The 23,387-nt window shown below is 40.7% G+C and overlaps 1 protein-coding gene across 1 annotated transcript in view; it reads right to left on the bottom strand.

Annotated features, from left to right (window-relative positions):
* Window positions 1–23,387, bottom strand: part of RNF38 (ring finger protein 38) — a 223,484-nt gene that overhangs the window by 111,618 nt on the left and 88,479 nt on the right. The window contains exon 2 of the mRNA XM_030565841.1: window positions 8,059–8,129. The gene's annotated coding sequence lies outside the window, so the exon portion shown is untranslated. The remainder of the gene's footprint in view (window positions 1–8,058; window positions 8,130–23,387) is intronic.

Raw genomic sequence — 23,387 nt, forward strand, 5'->3', positions numbered from 1 at the left:
TAGTTACAAGGAACTGAACTAATTAGTAAACTAAAAATAACCCTCAAACAGCTATAGCTATACAACACTGCGGATCTACACACACACAGAGCTATTTCAATCACCCAGAAGTCAGGAAATTCTGTTAATGTTTCACCCAACCTTAACGCTTCCCCCCAGTGCATAGCAACATCCTAGGGGTTGGTTTTATTAAAAAAGGAACTCAAAATGAAACAACTCAAAATACAGCCCAAATCTTTTCTCTATTCTTGGCTACTCTCAGCTCCAGGAGCGGTGCCAGGGTTTCTGGCGCCTTAGGCAGAGTTCGGGGGGCGGCATTTTGTGCACTCCCCACAGAGCACACGGACGCTTCCGGTTCCACTCCCATCGGGCCGCCGAAGAAGGACCCTCTGCCAAAATGCCGCAGGTGACAGCGGCAGTCATTGAGCTGCTCAATTGCCTGCCGCTGTTTTCCACGGCACGTCAGCAGAAGGTCCTTCTTCGGCAGCGCAATGGGAGCGGAACCGGAAGCTCCCGTGTGCCCCGTGGGGAGCATACAAAATGCCGCCCCCCGAATCCTGGCGCCCTAGGCGACTGCGTAGGGTCACCTAATGGAAGCACCGGCCCTGCTCATCTCACAACCTAGGTCTTCTCTTTCTCTTGTGCGACTCCCATTTCCCTTATATTCAAACAGGGTGAAGGGCACTTGAAACAGAGAGTCAATGAAACATGCAACGCTTTCTAGCAGGATCACCACCTGGTAACAGAGAAGGATTTTCAGGCATACACTGCCAGCCAGCAAGCACCTACTGAAGCCATTATGTTCCCATCTGCTGAGGGCTCAAAACTAGCATCCGTCAACTGATACAACAACCAACCCAGGTCACAAATAAGAGGTGAACATTAAAATTCCTGAGCTTTCACATCCGTGTGTAAACTCCATTCTAGTAACATTTCCAAAATCCAATCAGTAAAAACAAAAAACAGAGGAGGATATCCAAAATTAAAATGACAACCGTAGTAAATAGTTCACTACAGCCTGCAAGAGGGTCAAATCAATAAATGAAGAGCAGAGTACTATCAGCCAGACCTGCACAGGAAATGGAAAAAGGAAGAGGAAACCCAACAAGAACAGAGAGTCAATTAAGACTGCAGGAAAAAGTTAAGAGGGCAAAAAATTGGAGGATGAGTTAAGACGAACAGGAAGAGCTTTTACAATGATAATTGGGGGAAGGGTAATACTAGACAGAAAATAAAAATAATACTTAGAATTTATATATTGATTTTCATCAGTAGATCACTGTGCACTTCACAGGAAGTGGGTGTCATTATTCCTATTTTACAGAAAAATAAGTAGGTTCATTAATAAATTAGGATTCTGAAATGGATTCCTGAACTGCTCTTCAATGCCTGAGCTATGCACAGCTCTATTAGCTTAACCCCAGCCTGCTCCACCCTGGTAAAATATGGAGGATATTCTTGATTAGACGCTTTAGAACTTTCTGGTGAAATCTCCATTTCCACACTTTTTAAAAATGCACAATGACAAAGATATGGCCCCCAGAAAACTATCTGTTATTTAAGGTCTGGAGAACTCACTCGAAGAGGGATTTAAAGATTAGGTATAATTTGAGAGACATAAGATCTTAGATATTTGAAGGATGTAGGCACCAAGGAGGGAGAGAAATTCATTAGGTGGTATGAAAGGGTATAAAACAGGATTTCATTCTGTTCTCAAGGAAGGGAAAAATTAGTGTAACTAACCAGATGGAAGGATAATCAATTCCAATAGTAAGGTGTATATAACTATAGGAAAGGTTTCCAAAAAGTGTCAAAAGCACTACTCCTGAGGACACTTAAAAACTACACAAGATAAAGCACTAGGAAATAGTAACATGCACAAAACTACACTAACACAGCATTAAAATTGGACAGTCAAAGCCACATATGGTAAGGAAAGGCAAAAATTAAGGTTCCACTGCTAACCTGACTGTGTAGCACTTTCTGCATTTTTCATGGTATGTATTTTACAACAAGACAGTAATATATTAACATAAATATTTAACTGGAAAAAAAGAATTGAAACTACTGCATATGCTCAAAACAGATGAATTACTACTTATGACATCTTAAATTGCATACTGTCCAGCTACACACTTTTCTGGGACTTCAATATTGTAGTAATGTTTTCAGTAGCATTGTTATTCAGATCTTCGTTTCTTAAAAGAGAAAAATATGAATAGCTCTTACCTGATATTAGCATTTAAATACTCTCAATTAGGGGTCAGATTTGAGGAGGGAGCAGAGCTACACTACTGACAATCCCAAAGTGGTTGGATGTTTCTAACATTTAAATTGCCCTCCCTGGACTTCAGAGTTAGCATGCCACTGAGGAGAATGGAGATGACCTTCAACTCCTCCACAAGGAACACTTACTGTCCTCTTCACCAAAAGGTGGGAAGATTCTGGGGAGCATGGACACACAGAACCTGAAAGGCTTGGTGCCATGTCTCTTGCTCCTGCTTGGTCCTTTGCTGCCAAACTGACATGAGAGGGGTCATGCCACAAAAATGGCAATACAGTGCAAGGTTGCAGTAATTTTTGTGCAGTTTTTCCTCTGTGCTGTGGATGCACCCTAAAGGAAGGGTTGAGGGATGGGAGAAGGTCCTAGAGCAGCTCTAGACAGAGAAAAAACCTCATAGGCAACACGTCTCTCTCTGCTAATGCTTCAGGGAGAACAGAAGTCCCAGAATAGGTATGAAGGCAGCTGCCAGGCTTAGTACACAGACTGCCCTACACCTTTTCTGGATTCTCCAGGAGTGTGCATGCCCTGCCTTTTCTGGATTCTACAAGGGGTGGCAGGTGTGGAAAGAGGGTGTGTCTCTATCAGAAAGCAAACTTATCCTAACACCTCTTTTCCTCCCACCAATAAATAATATAGGGAAAACGCTGAAGGTTGCTTTCCAGATTTCTCCAGCCTTCTGTGGCCCCTCTCTGGAGATGCAAAAGCTAGAAGAGCAGGCAGCCAATGAGTTCCCCACCTTCCCAGAGGCGGTGGGGTCGGGCTTCAGCCTGGGGTGGCAGGCTCCAGCCATGGGGCTTTGGGCTGCATTCCCCAAGCTCACCACCTCTTCCATCATCTCTGGCCCCGCTTCACTCCCTACTGCCCCATTGCCCCTGGTTCCCGCTGCCTCTGTACCCACTTCCTCATTCAGGGCTCAATTTGTCCCCATAATTGCCAGGGCTGAGTAAGTCTGCTGTGAAAAGTGACATTTGTGTGTTTGTTAATATCACTTTTCACAGCAGACTTAGTAGCTAGCAAGTCTTTAAAAAAATAAAATAAAATAAAAAGGCAACCAAAAAAGCAAAAGAAACAATAAGAAACAAAGACAAGAACATGCAAAATGTGTTTCTATTCTGTTTAGGTCCAGTAAAAAGTAAAAACAAGAGCTGGTGGCCGCACTCTCAGGCCACCAAAAATTTTGTTGCGAGAACCCCTGCATCAGATTACTCTCACAGTTTTACTTTTTTCCCCCCACACTTCCCGGTTAGTGTATTTGCTTTTATTTGGGTGTAGAGTGGGGGATTGATAGAGGAGTCAGGTCTCTTAAGAGATTTCCCAGAAGTAGAGTTTGTACATTACAAGTTGTAGGTTTGAGGACAGTTTGTTTACAAATAAGAATAGTAAGGAATTAAACACATATGTAATAAACAAACAATCACTGCTCACGTCATTACACAAATTAAACCTCTCTCAACTTGCCACGCCCCAGTGTATTTCTGAAGACTGGATGCTACATTGTTTAAGAAAACACAGGATGATCATGACAAGCTGCATTTTATGGTATGCTTTACGCTGTAAAGTACAAACCCGTGCAAAGACAACAACAACAACAAAAAAGGTAACCTCAAGTCAGGTTGGTCCTGTTCTTTCACTAATATAAGCTGTCTCCAAGTAGGGAGACCACGCATTTCATCTTACCTTGAGGTGCATCCTTTTGAATAAAGGGCAAGAAGAAAAAAACAAAATAGCTTTCACAGCTATAAGTAAGTTGAATATGGTTGAAATGCACTGTGAAGAACATTCTTCTTGTGTTACATGTTCAAGGGGACATCACTGTTTGGTTTTAAAACAAAAACAGCAACATTTCTCATAATAAAGATTCCTTTTTGCAATATTTTCCCCCACACGCGCTGATTGAAGAACAGCTTAAACTACAGAATTCTGTTTCTTTAGTAACAACACTTCCAGTCTCAGTCCAAAATCACACCAATCATTCTTAAATGAATAGCACGTTAACAGTTTAAATATGAATGACTAGTCATTCTAAGAATCAAAGACATTACTAACATGAAAAAATGGGCCTTTGATTTATACATTACACTTCACCCCCAAAACAGCAATTATTTTAAGACTTGTCTCCATAACAGTCATTTTAAAACTGCATATAAAGAGGAAATTATAGTATATCATAGATTCAAGTAAAGATTTTAAGAGAAGTGGCAAAAATGCTTCTTTTTGAACCTATAAAGTTAAACAGATTCTTAATATTACCAATAATGCTCTACCCAATTATTGATTTTTTAATGCAGTGAGGCCACACTTGAAAAATTCTAGTCTTGGTTTCCTGCTGATCTGACTGAACATGTATTCAAGATTCCTATGTAGCCAAGTCAACAAAAATCAAATAATTGGGTTGGAAGCCTGGGAATAGTTTTCATTAAATTTGTAACATTCATTGAATGTGTTTTGCACAGAACATTTCCTATATCACCTGCTTTCCAGGAAATGTATACCAGGGTTTGTGGAGAAGTTACTGCAAAATACACATACAAAACTGGCAGTCAGTTGCTATACTGTAAGTTTCTCATGTAGTGCACTGACTGGTGATGTGATCACACACAGAGTGGGCAGTGTAGGATTTTACTGAGACTTCTGTGCATTAGTTAGCAGAAGCTGAAGACATGGCCAGCTAGCCTGGAGGATTCTTTTTTGTATATTATTTAAAACCACCACCGTTCTGTATCCAGTCTACTATGAGTAGTATTTCTCCTTGTAAATTAAGGCTAGGGTCTGCATTCCTTATTCAGGAGCTATTCCCATCACTATTAACTGGAGTTACCCCCATGTAATGATGGTGCAATCAGGCCTCTCATTTTCAAACTGATTCACGTCAGATCTGGATCAGAATCTAACAGATTAAAAAAAATCCCCTCAAACCAAAAATCCCTGAGTTGTCACTTACATACATCTGTGCTAGAGGATGTATGAAAAAAGGATACAGTAATAATGTAACCAACTTTAAAAAAAAAAAGCACCACAAATAGGGGTTATGTCCATACAAAAATTCTATGATGGATTATAAGACAAAGGAAAGATGTAAATTTAACACATACTCCTCAATGCCATTAACTGAGAACCAGTGCTTTCTCTTCATCCTCCCTGTAAAAATAAAAAGAAGGATGCAGTACACATTGGCACATCAGAAAAGAGAGCACAGATGTGCATTCTCAGGCGTGTTCACAATTTTCCTGAACAAGCAGCCATCTCCCTACATGATTACCATTTTCTAACACAAAGTGCAAGGCAGACGGTTCCATGTGAGTGCTTAGAAATGGGAGGAACAATCAAAGACAGCACTGCATAAGACTGTCATTTGAAGGAAAACATTTCTCCACGGCACTTCCAAAATGGCACTCTTCATCACGCTTGCTGGAACAGATCTACTCCACTCAACTTTTACAAGTATGAGGCCTAATTTTGCATAGGGAGCAATACATAGAGGAGGGATGGTTTCCCACTTTCTCCCCCACACCCCAGACAAACAGAGCCAGGATATTTGTGTGTTTTCCCTGAATGCTGTGGATGTGCCTCACATCCTGTGACTTGGAAATGGTTATGAACCTTTCTGAGTGTAACAAGCTACCTTCCCTGGCTGCAATTTAAACAGCGGCAAATCACCTTCAAAGCAAAACACCTAACTGCACTTAAAACAACTGTCTAACATTTTTAACTACCTCTGGATGTTTTCATCCTTCAGTTTGGTCTCCATTTCCTTGTTACAGATTAGGTTATCTCCCATGAGGTGGTCACTCCTGGGGGCTACTTTCAGCAGCAGAAGGGATGAGGCAATGTAAAGGAAGTGTTCTGTATCTTAGCCACTAGTGCACAGGAAGGGAACTTTATTACCACTGTCTGTTCCCCATCCACGGACCCTCTTGGTGCCATGAGCACCTGAAGTAGATATAAATCCATTAGATTTAAAACAACCACTGTTACGTTGTCTGCCCACAGAAACAGCACCAGTAGGCCCATTGGTGACTACTGGCTGCATATCGGACACTGAAAGACATCTCCAACTCCAGTAGCCTCCCTTTCCCACCTCCTCTCATGAATCCTCTATGTACCACTCTTTTGTCATTCCATCATTATAAATGCCCTTCAGACCTGTCACTTCCTCTCCAGCTGTGCAAATGGTGAACTTGGTCTAAAGAGGATATTAAAGATTCCATACAGAACAAATAAATGTACCAGCAGTAGAAGGCTAAGCTGGGACACTCTATGCTTCCTTCTCCTACTCCCATTGAGAACAGATAGACCAGCAGCAGCATGAAGGATAGAACCATCTATAACAAAGAGAAGGAGACAAGATATCCACAGAATTTAAAGCTATTAGACTAAAATGTCTCTTTTCAGTTTTAAAGCAGGGGTTCTCAAACCCTCAGGGGGTTGCAAGCTGTCAACCTCCACCACAAACCCTGCTTGTCTCCAGCACTTATAATGGTGTTAAATATATAGAGGCTTGCTATGTGAAAGGAGTCACCAGTAAAAAACGTTCGAGAGCCACTCTTTTAAAGGGAGCTCACAAACTTTGAAAATGAAGTCAGGAAAATAACGATGCTAACTTGACTTCAATGCATGACTGCAGAACCAAATGGAATCTTTAGATAATCCTGGCATATTCTGCTGAGCATTTTTGTCCCATATTTGCATAAATCTGAAGAGGCTCACCTGTACCACATCCCTAAAAATTGGCCCAAATACTCAGGCCCTCAGATTACACTGAGGGCCATTTAACTAGCAGGACAGACAGGACTTTGTATGCAAGTGCCCTAGCTAGCAAGACTATGAGTCTACACTTGTAGATCATAACACCACTTTAGCTGATATCCTTTAAACTATGTAGCTGAGCAACCAGGCCTCAATCTAGATTTGAGATGTTCCTACCAAATTCTGTATCTAATTAAATTCTGAATTTAGTATAGTCTCCCATCCCACTCCTATCCAAACAGGAGCTTATATCCAGTATTTACAAGTATGACAAAGCACCACTATGTAATGGCTCATAGCTAATTTACTTTGAAAGGGACATTAAATTTTTAAGGAAAAACACTCCCAAACAATCTGACTTGAGAATGATCCAGTTTGAAGTTTTTTCTTTTTGTATTCTAAGCATGTATCATTTCTAACACCCCACAAAACATTTCTAACAAAAATACCAGTGAACATCTTTATTAACTTAAAGCCAGGGCATAAACACGATCTCTTGCCAAAAGGTTAGGAAAACACTTCCACACTACCAGGTAGAGATTGATATTTTGAAGCTGCAATGTGAAAAAATAAGTTCCTGTCTCCAATACACACGAGATAGGTTGAGAAAACCTCTCGCACAGATGGAATATTCTTCTCAGCATGCTAAGCCAGCTCAAACTTCACAAGTCACAAAATGACAGTAATAAGACATTACTGCTGTATATAACAAAGCCAATAGGGGAATCACCACCCATTATTACCTGAGGGTGTCAGTGTGGTAAGCCAGAAAAATTGAGAACAATGAGGGAATGGAAGCAGAAAAAAAAAAAGATTACAAGACTAGTGTCTCCTTAATCAACTAAAAGATCATCTTGAGTGAAAAATATATTTTTCTTAAAAGACCAGAGATATTTCAGATTGTAACATGTATTTCATATAAAGTTAGCTTTTGGCTCTGGAAAACAACCATTAGTCTATAAAAGCAATGTAATCTGCAAAAGAATGACATGCACCTTCCCTAAAGGGGAAATTTACACAGATCTCACCTTGTCACTGTCATCATTACAAATGTGGTCTTGATGGATTGACTGGCATTGGAAGGAAGCTCCAGTACTACCTACAAGAGAAAAGGGGAGGGGGGACAAAGGAAAAAAAATAATTAGAATTGGAAACCCAATCCCTAGGAATACTAAAAATAAATACAGACAAGCGTAGGAGCCAGAAATTTTTTCACACAGCAGAGAGATTTAGCTGCCAAACATCTATGTCAGACAGCTCTTGTATTTAATTTTGATGATGGGATAAGCTGCAGAGACATTTTTCACTATGTGCCAGAGATATCTTCTCCAACACTTTTTTAAACATTTAAACAGAACAAAATTAGTACTTGTTCACTAATTCAAAACAAACATATGCCATAAAGCAGCAAAATACACACACCAAACATAAGTCAAGAAGAGCTACACACATAGTGTTAAGGTAGTGTCCCCTCCACTACTAGGTAATCCACTTATTAACACAATGGGTAGTTAACCCTTTGGGGAAGAGATACACTCCTTCCTTTTGTTAAGACAAAACCTAGAATAGCTAGGACCAAGAGACAGAGAGAATCCTCATTTTGTTGATAATATTCTTGTTCAGGTTGGAATTTTCCTCCCCAAAAGCTTTGTGCAAGTCTTTCCTACCCATGTTCTTGTATGTGGCAGGCTATGGTGCAGATCAACCCTGGCAAGGGCTTAACAGTGCAAGACCACAAGATTTGTTTATGAGAAGGATGGCAGCTAGTGGTTCACCCTAATACGCCTTTATGTTCATAAAAAAAAAAACCTTAAATCTTTTTACAGTACAAGCTACGTTTTGTAAAGTCTTATTTACGTTGTACATTTGTCTCCTTCCTGAAAGGGACACAGTAACATCCCCACTAAAGCAGTCTGGCCTAGCACATTGAAAGAAGAGACTCTGCCGATGTTCCCCTTTTTATTTTTTGGAGTTTAACAAAGCCAAATTAAAATATGCAACAGTGGCTGACAACACGCAAACCCAGTTTTACTTTGAACGTTGCTCTAACTTACAAGCCCACAAGCACATATTCATTTTGCAAATACAAATGAAGGTTGTCAGTTACCCTCTAAGCAAACCAAGGGTAATCTTTTCCCTTCTATTCTCTTCTCTACCATCCCTAGAGTGACATCATTCTAGTATGCCTCACCCAGGCATTTATTTATTTAAGGTAAAAGGATTTTATTCTATCAGAACATACCATATTACAGTGCCAAAATATTCTCTGTCTAATCACTGACCTAGGGAAACGTTTGTAAAGTTTACTAGCCCCAAAATGATTTGTTCTGGTGCAGGTGTTTTATTTCTCATATAGGTCATGACACATCAGCCCATTTGGATTACTGCCTTGACTTTTCCTCCTGTCATCTTCAATTCCAAAATGATTTTAGCAGCAGTTTTCACTGCTGTTAAGAGAGACATGCTTTATACCACTGGAAAACTGGGACTCTCAGCTACACTGGGATAGCACAGATAATTGGTTTTTACTTTTTAGCAGTTGCAGTCTGAAGAACTACAGAGTCAAGTTAGAAACAAATTAGGCAAAAACCCAAACTGGTAACCAGAATTATTAAAGGCCTGAAACAGTTATCAACGATCATGCAAATGAATACATGTACTGAGCCTGCATGTCATATAACAATGGACAAAAACTGCTTTTCCCCAACATGAAGCAAGAAACATTATTAAATTAGAGAAAAATCTCATCTGTAAGCTACGCTGTCTTTGCATTCTGGGCAGAACCTCTGCCCAGAACTTTGTTCAGCCCCCCTTTTCTTCCACTGTAGTTTTGAAGGACAGTGCACAGATTCCCACTTTGAAAGACTACTCCAAGCTATAAGCCATTTCATAACCATCATGTTTAATAGAGGTTTGAAGTCTACACTCTGCTCCAGCCATAAGACGACCTCTCTGAAAGCTTGTAAGCCAGCTTAACAAATACAAGAAGGTAGCCATAAGCAACTGCTACTGCAAGATCTCTCTAAACACCTCTCCTGTTATCACTTTTTCAGAATAACCATCTTATTTTTGTGGGCATCACTCTTCATTACCATAACTATTTTATTTACTTTTGCTTAAACATATATAGTATTTAATTGCGTTCACAAGAATCTTCACATTACATTAAGAAAAACAAGAAATTTCCATGAAGAGAAAAAAGAAGACAGAAGAAGAGTTAGTCCCCTCTCCCACTCCTTCACCCACACTCTTAAACAGAGCAGAATATGTTCTTGTAACTTATGCTGCTGTGCATCCAGAATATATAATGGTCTGTATTTCCACAGCAATTGCTACTGCTATTATGCCACAGGAATTTTAATGACTTGGGGGGGTGGGAGGGGAGGTTTCCTTTTCTTTTTTTTTAATACTGTTTTTACATATTCTCCTTTTCTTATGATCTAGCAAAGAGTATGGAAAAAGCAGTGTGGTATTATATAGTCACTACCCTAACTGTGGGTGAAAACAGTTGAGCCCTACCCAATACTTGGCCTCTGGATGTCATTCATTGATGGAACATGGCCAATTCGCATCGTTTTAGGCTTGAATCACACCACTTTCAGACTATCCAACTTTACCACAGCTACTGGGAAACAGTTCATGTCATGGCTGCATATAAATACTGGCCCGGGGATTTCCAAGTTTCATAAAATTTTCAGTTTTGCTGTCCAGAAGATTAAAGTTTCACATGCTGGCTGAATTCAGTTAATCTAGACAAACTTCAAAGTATGCTTTCTCACCACCTAAAACACTCATCTCTTCTAACAAGTGTTCTTATATCACCACCACCACCACACAAAACAAAACCTAACATTCTTGCAAGAAACCAAACTACATCCACAAGAAAATTCTGCTAACATGCCAATCTCGCTTTATTTATAGAAACAAAGTAGCCTGACTGTGTTCTGAAAAGCACTGTTCAACATTTGTCCAAAAACGTCATATGCTTATAATTTCTCTTTTCCACATTTGTGTTTGTTCTCTTTTAAAACTGACATATTTCTTAAGTTAACACTTTAAATACATTCAGTAGAACTACTTTTAATGCATTATGTACACAAATATATTTTTAAAATGTGCTGTAAAGCAGGCAAGCTCCAGGTTTTTACTCAGTTAAGTCTAGAAGGCAATTTACTTAGCTTCATTTTTACACTCAAATAGGGCTGTCAATTAATCACAGTTAAGTCACACGACTAACTCAAAAAAATTAATCGTGATTAAAAAATTATTTGCAATGAATCACACTTGTAACAATAAATTGAAATTTATTAAATATTTTTTGAAGTTTTTCTACATTTTCAATATTTATTTCAATTACAACACAGAATACAGAGTGCACAGTGCTCACTTAATATTTTTTTGATTAAAAATATATGTACCGTAAAAATGATAAACAAAAGAAATAGTATTTTTCAATTTACCTCATACAAATACTGAAGCGCAATCTCTAACATGAAAGTGTAACTTACAAATGCAGATTTTTTTTGGTGACATAACCGCACTCAAAAACAAAACTGTGTAAAACTTTAGAACCTACAAGTCCACTAAGTCCTACTTCTTATTCTGCCAATCGCTAAGACAAGTTTGTTTACATTGATGGGAGATACTGCTGCCTGCTTCTTATTTACGGTGGCACCTGAAAGTGAGAACAGGCATTCGCACGGCACCATTGTAGCCAGTGTTGCAAGGTATTTACATGCCAGATCTGCTAAACATTCATATGCCTCTTCATGCTTCGGCCACCATTCCAGAGGACATGCTTCCATGCTGATGATGCTCATTAAAAAAAATAATGCGTCAATTAAGTTTCTGACTGTATTCTTTGGGGGAGAACTGTATGCCTCCTGCACTGTTTTACCCACATTATGCATATATTTCATGTTATAGCAGTCTCCGATGATGACCCAGCACATGTTCGTTTTAAGAACATTTCCACAGCAGATTTGACAAAACACAAAGAAGGTGAGATTACTAAAAATAGTCTCAACACTGGACACAAGGTTTAAGAATCTGAAGTGCCGTCCAAAATTTGAGAGGGATGAGGTGTGGGGCATGTTTTAAGACGTTTTAAAGGAGCAACACTCAGATGCGGAAACTACAGAATCCAAACCACCAAAAAAGAAAATCAACCTTCTGCTCGTGGAATCTGACTCAGATGATGAAAATGAACATGCATCAATCCATGCTGCTTTGAATCGTTATCAAGCAGAACTCATCATCAGCATGGAAACATGTCCTCTGGAATAATGGTTGAAGCATGAAAGGACATGCAAATCTTTAGTGCATCTGGCACTTAACTATCTTGCAACACCAGCTACAACAGTGACACGCAAACGTCTGTTCTCACTTTCAGTGACATTATAAACAAGCAGCAGGAAGCATTATCTCCTGAAAATTGTAACCAATCTTGTTTGTCTGAGTGATTGGCTGAACAAAGAGTAGGACAGCATGGACTCGTAGGCTCTAAAGTTTTACATTGTTTTATTTTTGAATGCAGGTTTTGGGGGGGGAAGGGGTTGGGTACATAATTCTACATTTGTAAAATCAACTTTCATTGCAAAGACATTGCGCTAGAGTACTTGTTTGAGGTGAATTGAAATTGAATTCCTTTTGTTTATCATTTTTATAGGATATATATTTGTAATAAAAATAAATATAAAGTGAGCATATATAAAATATAAAGTAAACTTTGTATTCTGTGCTGTAATTGAAATTAATATATTTTGAAATGTAGTAAACATCCAAAAATATTTAAAATTAATGGTATTCTATTATTTTTTTAAGTATCAGAGGGGTAGCCATGTGAGTCTGGATCTGTAAAAAGCAATAAAGAGTCCTGTGGCACCTTATAGACTAACAGATGTATTGGAGCATAAGTTTTTGTGGGTGAATATCCACTTTGTCAGACGCATCTGACGAAGTGGGTAGTCACCCACGAAAGCTTATGCTCCAATACATCTGTTAGTCTATAAGGTGCCACAGGACTTTGTTGCTATTATTTTTTAATCGCTTGACAGCCCTATACTCAAGTTAAAATTAAGACCCTGATTTGCCTACTTGATCCAAGCTGATAGCCTCTTATATCTCAGCAAATCCAGTTGCAGGATCAAGGGCTGAGTTTGTTGGTATGAAATTTTGCTTTGCTAATGAATGCTACTTTATTCAGGTTTCTTGAGCATCCGAATGAGTTACAAAAGATCTCACCTGAAAATATCATCATCTCTTAATTTTCAAATAAAAGAAAATGTAGCAAGGCCTTTTGAGCATTTTACACACACACACACTTCCAACAAGTTGGAATGTGCACATGGTTAGGGAATATTTTCCTGCAAGACTGAAACACACGTGTACACAAACTAGTTCCAGGATAGGAGAACTGTTCACAGGTAGAATGGTAGTCACGTTTTTAAATAATCCTGTAATTCTCTCTCCCAAAATTTACTGAAAAAAAAAAAAGAGGGGCAAAAAAAATCTGCTGAATCCTTGTTATTTTGCAAAAAATTATAGTTCTATCATATGTAAATTATTTATTTGATACAGACTGAACAGCACATAAATTTAATGAATACCCATTAAACTATAAAAGAGTCAAAGCAGGACTGTTTTTTGGCTTGAGCTTACAAAGTTGGCACCAGTTACCTTCTGGAGATGGGAGGGGAGGGGCAGTTGGTTCTCAGAATCCAAATTAAAAACATGACTCAGCTGCAAGAGTCTATTTAAGACTATTAGCATCTGTGCTCACAAGCAGGGTCTGATGTGATCCTAAATTCACACTCCTTGTTGATAACACTGTGGCCTGTTTAGATGACAAGGATGAAATAAGAGCACAGCTTTATTTAAGAAGGCAAGAAATTCACCTCCATATATTCAAGTGTCATACATATGCTGAACATGACACACAAAATCGAGTAATATTTATTGTTTTTAGTGCTTATTTACAGGGGAACCGGTCGCTCAGGGAACGGACAATGGCATAAAGAGCATTCCAGTTTTAGGCTCATAGTTAGGGCCCTACCAAATTCACAGTCCATTTCACAGTCGCAGGATTTAAAAATAATAAATTTAATGATTTCAGATATTTAAATCTAAAATTTCAGTGTGTTGTAATCATAGGGGTCCTGACCCCAAAAAGAAGTTGGGAGGGAGTTACAAGGTTATTGTAGAGGGGGTTGCAATACTGCTATACTTCTATGCTGCTGCTGGAGAGAGGTGGCTGCTGGCTGGGATCCCATTTCTGAAGGCAAAGCTGTTGCCAGCAGCAATGCAGAAGTAAGGATGGCCTGATATGGTATTGTCACCCTTACAACTGCACTGCTGTGCATTCAGAGCTGGGCACCCGGCCAACAGCTGCCGCTTTGCAGTCGCCCTGCTCTGAAAACAGCGCAGAAGTAAGGGTTTCAATACTGTGACCTCCCAAAAATAACCTTGCAACACCCCTGCAACTCCTACTGCGGTCAAAACCCCCAATTTGAGAAAAGCTGGTTTCCCCTGTGAAATATGTATAGGATAAAAGCACACAAAAGATCAGATTTCAAGGTGTGGAGACCAGATTTCACGGTCTGTGACACGTTTTTCATGGCCGTGAATTTGGTAGGGCCCTACTCAAAGTTCTTGTTGAGCCTATGCTGGCAACCACTCTGAGGGTGATTTGGCAGCTGGTGTAAAGTGAGTTAGTGGTTTCAGTCTAGTTCTTAGAGGATGCGTGTTCACACTGCAAAGCCCACAGAGAAAACCTGGCCCCCTTGTTGGCGAGGTCGGTTAGATGTGGACTAAGCAGGTCAGAGTGAATACACATCACGTGGCAATGGCAGTGGAGCTGGCACTCCTGCTGTCCATACTATTCCAATTCCATAGCTAGGAGACTTCAATTTCCAGATCTGACAATCTAGCTTAATGAGCATATTTAGGTTTACTCTTTTAAATAACTACACAAACCACTATTTTCAGAGGCTGCGTGACAAAAGTTCCTACCTGGCCAGGTCTAAGACATGGAATATCTTTTTCCATTAGATTTTTCAATATTAAAATGAAATTTTTATTGTATGTATGATTACTCTAGGCTTACATGTTTAATTATTTAGAAATTTTCTATTTCATATGCATGCATATATACCATCACACACAATATCACTTGGCATGCTGAACTCTACTCTCCCCTACACCCTTCCCCCGATAACTTCCTAGCCAACCTCTCAAATATTTTCCTAAGTTGACATATAAGTACTATTACAGAGTCAGCCCAAATATATACGTGCCATGCTGCCCAGTATGGAAACATCATGTAACAAAAGACCCTCATAAGAATGGCCATACTGGGTCAGACCAAAGGTCCATCTAGCCCAGTATCCTATTTTCCGACAGTGGCCAGAGGGAATGAAAAGAACAGGGAATCATCAAGTGATCCATCCCGTTGCTCATTGCTAGCTTCTGGCAAACAGAGACTAGGGACACCATCCCTGCCCAGCTCCTGGCTAGTAGCCATTTATGGACCTATCCTCCATGAACTTATCTAGTTCTTTTTTGAAACTTTGTTATAGTCTTGGCTTTCACAACATCCTCTGGCAGAGTTCCACAGGCTGACTGTGCATTGTGTGAAGTCCTTCCTTTTGTTCGTTTTAAACCCGCTGTCTATTAATTTCATTTGGTGATTCCTAGTTCTTATGTTATGAGTAAATAACAACACTTCCTTATTTACCTTCTCGACACCAGTCATGATTTTATAGACCTCTATCATATTCCCCCTTTGTTGTCTCTTTTCCGACCTGAAAAGTCCCCGTTTTATTAATCTCTCCTCATTTCATACCCCTAATCATTTTCTTTGCCCCTTTCTGAATCTTTTCCCATTCCAATATATCTTTTGAGAGATGGGGCGATCACAACTGCACGCAGTATTCAAGATGTGGGTGTACCATGGATTTATATAGAGGCAATACAATATTTTCTGTCTTATTATCTATCCCTTTCTTAAATGATTCCCACTGTTCGCTTTTTTAACTGCCATTGCACATTGAGTGCACATTGAGTGGATGCTTTCAGAGAACTATCCACAATGACGGCAAGGTCTCTTTCTTGGGACCTAAATTAGCTGTTACCACTCATCATTTTATATGTATAGTTGCGATTATGTTTTCCAATGTGCATTACTTTGCATTTAGCAACACTGAATTTCATCTGCCATTTTGTTGCCCTGTCACCCAGTTTTGTGAGATCGCTTTGTAACTCTTCGCAGTCAGCTTTGGACTTTACTAGAGCCTGCAAATTTTGCCACTTCACTGTTTACTCCTTTTTCTTTGACAAATGGATATGTGCAAATGGACAGAGCTAAGAGTGCTGTGGGAAACTTGGCACTAAGTAGCTTGGCTTTCTTGATATTCCATTTACACATACACTTTTGTACTACCATGTATTATGTATTGATATAATTTGTGGTCTGGAGACTTGCCTTTCCTCCTCCTTTTGAGGCATATTCTTGAAAATCAACAATTTCAGAAAAGTAATAGTCTATATGTGCGTGTGTGTGCACGCGCATGCATTTATATACAAAATAATAAGATCCTGCTGGAAAAGCATCTCTTCTGCCAAAAGTAGGTTGGATTGCTTGGAATCTCAGAGCACAAGCTTTAGCCAGTGCACCTGTGCATCATGATCCATTATTTCCATCTCCTCTGCTCACCTCATTCTACGAGGTACATTTTCAGTGCATTGTGTTTGCAAACCTGTCCAGTGTCTGCAGTGTTGTGCTGATATTATTCCAAGTGTGAATTGATTCAGTTAAGAACCAGGCCTACCTGTGTATTTCATTGAAGAGCAGTTAGTCACAGGTACAGTTCCCAGACACAGGACTGTGACATTACTGGAACATTTCAGAAATCTCATATGCAAGATCAACATAAAAAATGCACTAGCCAGGGCTGGGCAGAAGGGGCATCGTAAATCCTTGTCTGCTCGCTGCACATGCATCACAGGAATCCAGAGATTGAGGGATTTGTCCAAATGCACTTGAAGGGTTAAATAAATTCTGAAGCCAGGGAGCAATACTATAGTCATGGATGTATGAAAGCCAAAGCAAGCTCCCTAGAATTCTACTGAAGACAAGCAATTATCACTGCTGCAAGAGACCCACAGGTTTTCCTATTTTCCATTTCCTAGTGCCTCAGAAACTGGCCCTGGTGACTCTCAGAACTTATATAGCACTTCATATTAGTTACAGATGAGATTAAATGCACTTGGAAAATTCCTATAAACCACACAACTCTGGTGCACTGAAAACAACATTCTAGTATCCCTAATATCAGTGAGAAAGACAATTTAACAGCAGCTTTTATAGCTCAGAGCACCAAGGGGTGGGGAGGTAGGGTAAAAGTAGAGAAGGAGAAAAGTAGGGAGAGAACAATGTAGTCATCATAAGCCTCTATGGTAAATCTGTTTCTAACCAAGAGGCAAACCACAAACGCCATTCCCAAGCTACATGAAAGTTTGTTTGGTCCCCTCCGTCCCCACTAAGCAACACTGTATTTGCAACTTCTGCTTCCTGCAAACAAGTCCAGTGGTTGCAGTTCGTCTGGCAGAGATGAGAAACACACACACGCACAATAGGAATGTTACTGCTAATCATACATTAAACTTACTATGCCATTTATTTTACGACTGGTGATAAAAACATGGGAGGATGCAGAAGAGAGTTTAAGTGATAATTCACAGTAGCCCTTAATTATCTTAAATCTTCCCTCCTAGATGGCAGAGCATATCCACCCCAGACAAGTGAGAAAACATTGCACATTAAATGCAGAGTCCTAGGAAATAAGAAAACTAAGAGGACAAGAAGCAAATTTTCTAACACATGCAGTACTCAAAGTAGTCAAAGTTTCTCCCATGAAAAAATGTCACCTTTCACTAGAAGAACATGCTACCAGTTGAGAAACAGCTGGAAAGCACTGGTACACTAGTAAATCAACAACCTGATAATTTCTTTCAGTTGGAAAAGTTTAATAATTGCAGTTTCATGCATATGTAATTTACTAACAAAAAACAGTAATTCTTGACAGGATGGAGAGCATAGTCTGATATTTATTGTCTGCACACAGAATTAAGAATAAAAAGCTACAGTATGTTGGTGTTTCACTTAGGTGAAAGTCATATCCATGTAATAATTTGCAAAGTTTATCATTTACTTCTGACCAACTCATCTTCCCAGGGCGACGACTCCTCACATTCCAAACCTCTGGCTACATCGGCTCTGGGAGTAGACATACCCACCTCGAATAGACATATTCACACTAGCTCCTGTTGAGCTAACATGTCAAAAAACAACAATGTGAGACAGACAGCAGCGAGCAGCAGCATAGGCTAGATTACCCAAGTAAATACCCACAGTGGTATGTCTACACTGCAGCTGGGAGCAACCCTCCCAACCTGGCCAGAAAGACTCATGCTAGCAGGGCTCGAGACAGCACACTACAGTTACCAGTGTGGACATGCCGGCTCTGGCAGATTCAGGACAGCCATCCAAGCTCGGACTCAGGAGGTTGAGGGGGCTTGAGAGCCTAAGTTGCCACACAAGCCACAATGCCCACGCTGCTATTTTCAGCACGCTAGCTTCAGTGGAGCTAGCGGGAGTTGTCTATGAGTCTATGAGTTCATCTACCCAGGCTGGGAGGCTCACCTGCTATGTCAACACACCCAAGGAGTCCAGAGATGCCAACTTTAACAATTTTACTGTCTTACCCTGCAAAATCTGGTGTTTTTCTTAAAGACCTAGCAAGTGATTTTATTACCTCAGAATCACAGCTGTCATTAAAAAAATAAAAAAATAAAGTAAGTTTCTGGCCCTTATGCTTGCAAAGAAAAGCTTGAAAACCTGATGTGAGCGTATACTAAAGGTTCCAAAACAAGAAGGCAAAGGAAAGGAACCAACATTTATTACTGTTTAAACATCTCACTATTTTAAGCCATTTTCATGATTTTTTGGGGGGCCTGACTCCATTTTTCAGCACTCTAGGTTGGCAGTACTGAAAATCACAACGTAATTATATAAAAAGTTACTTTAGGTCATTTTAGGGGGTTTCTACATTTTATTAGTTATAACTGTTCTCCAATATAATCAGACTCATAATAGCGAAGGTTCCCTGATCTTTATAGGAAATGGAAAATGAAAAATAGCAACAAAAATGTTTCTACACTTTTAACATTTCTAAAATGTGTTTGGTAAAGTATGTGGCAAACAAAGAACACATGGGTGTGGTGTGGGTATAAAACGTTTTCTTGGCACCCATTTGAGATAACCTGCGTTACTCACTTTCAGCAAAACCACAACTGCCTTATAGGGCCATCCCAAATTCATGCAATTAAAACTACCATAGTATAATGAATTCCTTTATTTACCTCTTCTGTCATCAGGCTCAGTTTTGTGGCTATTTCAACTTGGGTACAAACAATATTAAATTAATGGCAAAAACACTAACATCCCCTTAGGGCAATGCAAAAATAACATGGCTCCCAATGTTACCTTATAAATACCGATAAAGCTTAGCCTTAGGGCTAGTCTACACTAGGGGAGGGGAGGGGCCGATGTAAGATACGCAACTTCAGCTATGCTATTCACGTAGCTGAAGTTGACATATCTTATTTCGACTTACTTCCCGTCCTCATGGCTCGGGATCAATGGGCGTGGCTCCCCTGTCGACTCCGCTTCCGCCTCTCGCCCTGGAGGAGTTCCGGAGTCGACAGGAGTGCGGCGGGGATTGATTTGTTGTGTCTAGATGAGACGCAATAAATCGATCCCCGTTAGATCGCTAACCGCCGATTCGGCGGGTAGTGTGGACATACCCTTAGTGTTCACAGACACAAATTTGTTCAAGTCAACAAAGCTGTGTCTGCCTATACCAGGGCTACATTTGGCCTAACAGATATACAAGTAGATTCAAAGCTGCGAATTCAAGTTACAATAGGAGATGCTTTTTTGGCCACATCTGTACATTTAAATCTTAGCAAAGCTGGTTTGGATTTTTCATTACTGGGGAAAGGTGGCTGGTACTGCTCCTTAAATTCTTAGCTACGACAGACAAGAAACCCCTCAACAGTAGTACATTCCTCTGGCCTCCCCAACATCATTATGTAGTCACAGCAAAAAGATCCTCTCAAAGCTGGTTGCTGGAGGAAAAGGAAAAAAAATCAATACTTGTGACAGGCTGGCTGTGAGAGTCTGTTGCTCGACGTTCTCAATGGGAAACCTGACATTTAATACTGACAATCCTGCTTATTGGAAAGGGATTAAAATTCAGTATGAAGAAAGCTGTATCCATTTCTTCCTGCTTGCTATGTGAAGAAATCTTTGCTGTTACTTTCAATTTACAAATAAACGTTTTCTCACAGATGAAATATTTGCAGCATGTAACCTGTAAATGAAATTAAAAGTGAAAAACAGTATCTATTTACAAATAGATATCTCATGGTTTTATAGTTCTGGAGACATTTACATGAAAGCAGAATCTTAGCTTCTTGAGAGTTCATCTGCTCCTGCAGTTTATCCCCCATCTGAAGTCATAATCCACTCTCTAAATATGACATCACAACGAGTTGCTGGGAAAGTAACATGAATTCAGTTAAGGAACAGCCAGCAGGAGCAGATTAATGACTGAAAAACAAAGATATTTTCATACAAGTGTCCTTAGTAACAAAAAAGGAACTACAGAAAATTTGACTTGCCAGCAGAATTCTTTCCAAAGCTCTGGTTTTTTTATTTCTGTTTTGTTTTTTTTTTAACTTACAGAGCTGCACAAATATGCATGCTGCTTGACAGTATAGATCAAGTCCCTGCCCAGATGAGTTCACATTTTCAGTAAAATGGAGAGTAGGCAAAGCCAACCCCCCCGCAGGCAGGGGGATAGGGTAAGGGCAATAAAACATTGTAGTTGTTTGCAAGACTAAATATATGCAACTTGAGTATCCTCCAGTTATATCAAGTACTGTTAATAAGCTAAATGGAAGTGGGTATTTGAGAAACACCTAGGAGAAAAGATGCCTGTTAAATATTCAAACACCCCTTCAATGAAGGGAGGAGAAAGCTCATGTTCCACATCTTGGAGATCTCTACCAAGTCCTCCCGTAAAACAAAAAAGCCCACACTTGACATCCATGATAACTAAGGCCATGTCTACATCTAAAATTTTGCAGCGCTGGTTGTTACAGCTGTATTAGTACAGCTGTATAGGGCCAGCGCTGCAGAGTGGCCACACTTACAGCAACCAGCGCTGCAAGTGGTGTTAGATGTGGCCACACTGCAGCGCTGTTGGGCGGCTTCAAGGGGGGTTCCGGGACGAGAGAGCAAACCGGGAAAGGAAACCAGCTTCCCCGCGGTTTGCTCTCTCGGTCCCGGAGCCACCCAGCAAACCGCAGGGAAGGAGACCTGCTTGCTCGGGGTTCCGGGACCGAGAGAGCAAACCGGGAACGCCGCGGTTTGCTCTCTCGGTCCCGGAGCCAGCCAGCAAACCGCAGGGAAGGAGACCTGCTTGCTCGGGGTTCCGGGACCGAGAGAGCAAACCGGGAACGCCGCGGTTTGCTCTCGCGTTCCCGGAGCCGGCTGAGCAAGCAGGTCTCCTTCCCTGCGGTTTGCTGGCTGGCTCCGGGAACGCGAGAGCAAACCGCGGCGTTCCCGGTTTGCTCTCTCGGTCCCGGAACCCCGAGCAAGCAGGTCTCTTTCCCTGCGGTTTGCTGGCTGGCTCCGGGACCGAGAGAGCAAACCGCGGCGAAGCTGGTCTCCTTTCCCGGTTTGCTCTCTCGTCCCGGAACCCCGAGCAAGCAGGTCTCCTTCCCTGCGGTTTGCTGGGTGGCTCCGGGACCGAGAGAGCAAACCGGGAAAGGAAACCAGCTTGATTACCAGAGGCTTCCTCCTTCCACGGAGGTCAAGAAAAGCGCTGGTAACTGTCTACATTGGATTACCAGCGCTGGATCACCAGCGCTGGATCCTCTACACCCGAGACAAAACGGGAGTACGGCCAGCGCTGCAAACAGGGAGTTGCAGCGCTGGTGGTGCCCTGCAGATGTGTACACCTTCAAAGTTGCAGCGCTGTAACTCCCTCACCAGCGCTGCAACTTTCTGATGTAGACAAGCCCTAAGTTTAAGATTCTGTCAAAGGTATTTTTAGTAAAAATCAGGGACAGGTTGCACGCAATAAACAAAAATTCACGGAAGCCCGCAACTTGTCCCTGACTTTTACTAAAAATACCAGAGGAGGGGAAAAGCAGAGCACTGCCAGGGGCCTGCAGCTGCTCTAGCCCTGCGGCCCCAGTGACCCTGGGCTGGCTACTGGTCAGCTGTTCAGGCGGCCCCAGGGGGTGCTGCTGCTGCTGCTCCAGCAAAACCAGGGCTAACTGCCAGCAGCTGCTCCAGCCCCAAGGGTGCTGACCCAACCTCAGCTGCTGCCTCAGCCCTGCCCCAGAAGTAGTCCCGGAAAGTCCCAGAATCCAGGACCGCAGTGACAGAATCGTATCCTTAATGATAACTATAAGGAAAAAAACTAGTAGAACCAAGTGCTTCTCTTTAGTTTTTTCCTCCCATGCCTTCAAGCAGCAAAAAGGAGCAACACATTTTTGCCTGAGCAAGTCATCTTTAAATCTACATATTCCAATCAAGTTTTTCAGGGATGAAGTGTAGAGGGAGATGATAAAAGGCTAAATTACCCTTGGGGGGAACACACCAACGGCTATCTGGAGGGTTTTTTATGATTGTGATAGAAACCACCAGATCCGAGACATTCAGTGTCTCAAGGTGAACAGGAACACACACTTCCTAATTCAACTTATTGCTGAAAGTAGGGGAGGAGAGAGAAGAGATAATTTCATTGTTCGCTTTAGATTGAAGCATCAATTCTAATCTTTAATTTCCTGTTTGCTATAGTCAAGTAACAACTGAAAAACAATTTTTTCCTTAAATTACATAACTATCGGTTTTCCAGTCCCTAGGGTAAACTTATGTTTAGGTTCATGTAAACACGTATTGAGACTTAAAAGCATAATTTTCTACTCAGTTAACTATTTTACTTACTTCAGTAGAGGAAGGATTTATGATTTGTCAACAAAATGCTTATTTTGACAAGAATATTTATATCTGAAAGTTGTGTATTTCCCCCAACCCAACTCTATTGTGTGAAATGAATTTTCTTCTGACTCATCCCATTGAAAAGGAAGCATTTCATTGCAAGAATCAAGTGCCATCCTCATTGGCTCGTCAGGACATCATTCCATGAGTCAGATCAATCCAGCTGTTGTGTGCACACGTTGGTCCGAGCACTAGTATTGTTGCAACTTTTTTTTTTTTTTT

This window comes from Gopherus evgoodei, chromosome 6 (assembly GCF_007399415.2).
Source record: "Gopherus evgoodei ecotype Sinaloan lineage chromosome 6, rGopEvg1_v1.p, whole genome shotgun sequence".
NCBI lineage: Eukaryota > Metazoa > Chordata > Testudines > Testudinidae > Gopherus > Gopherus evgoodei.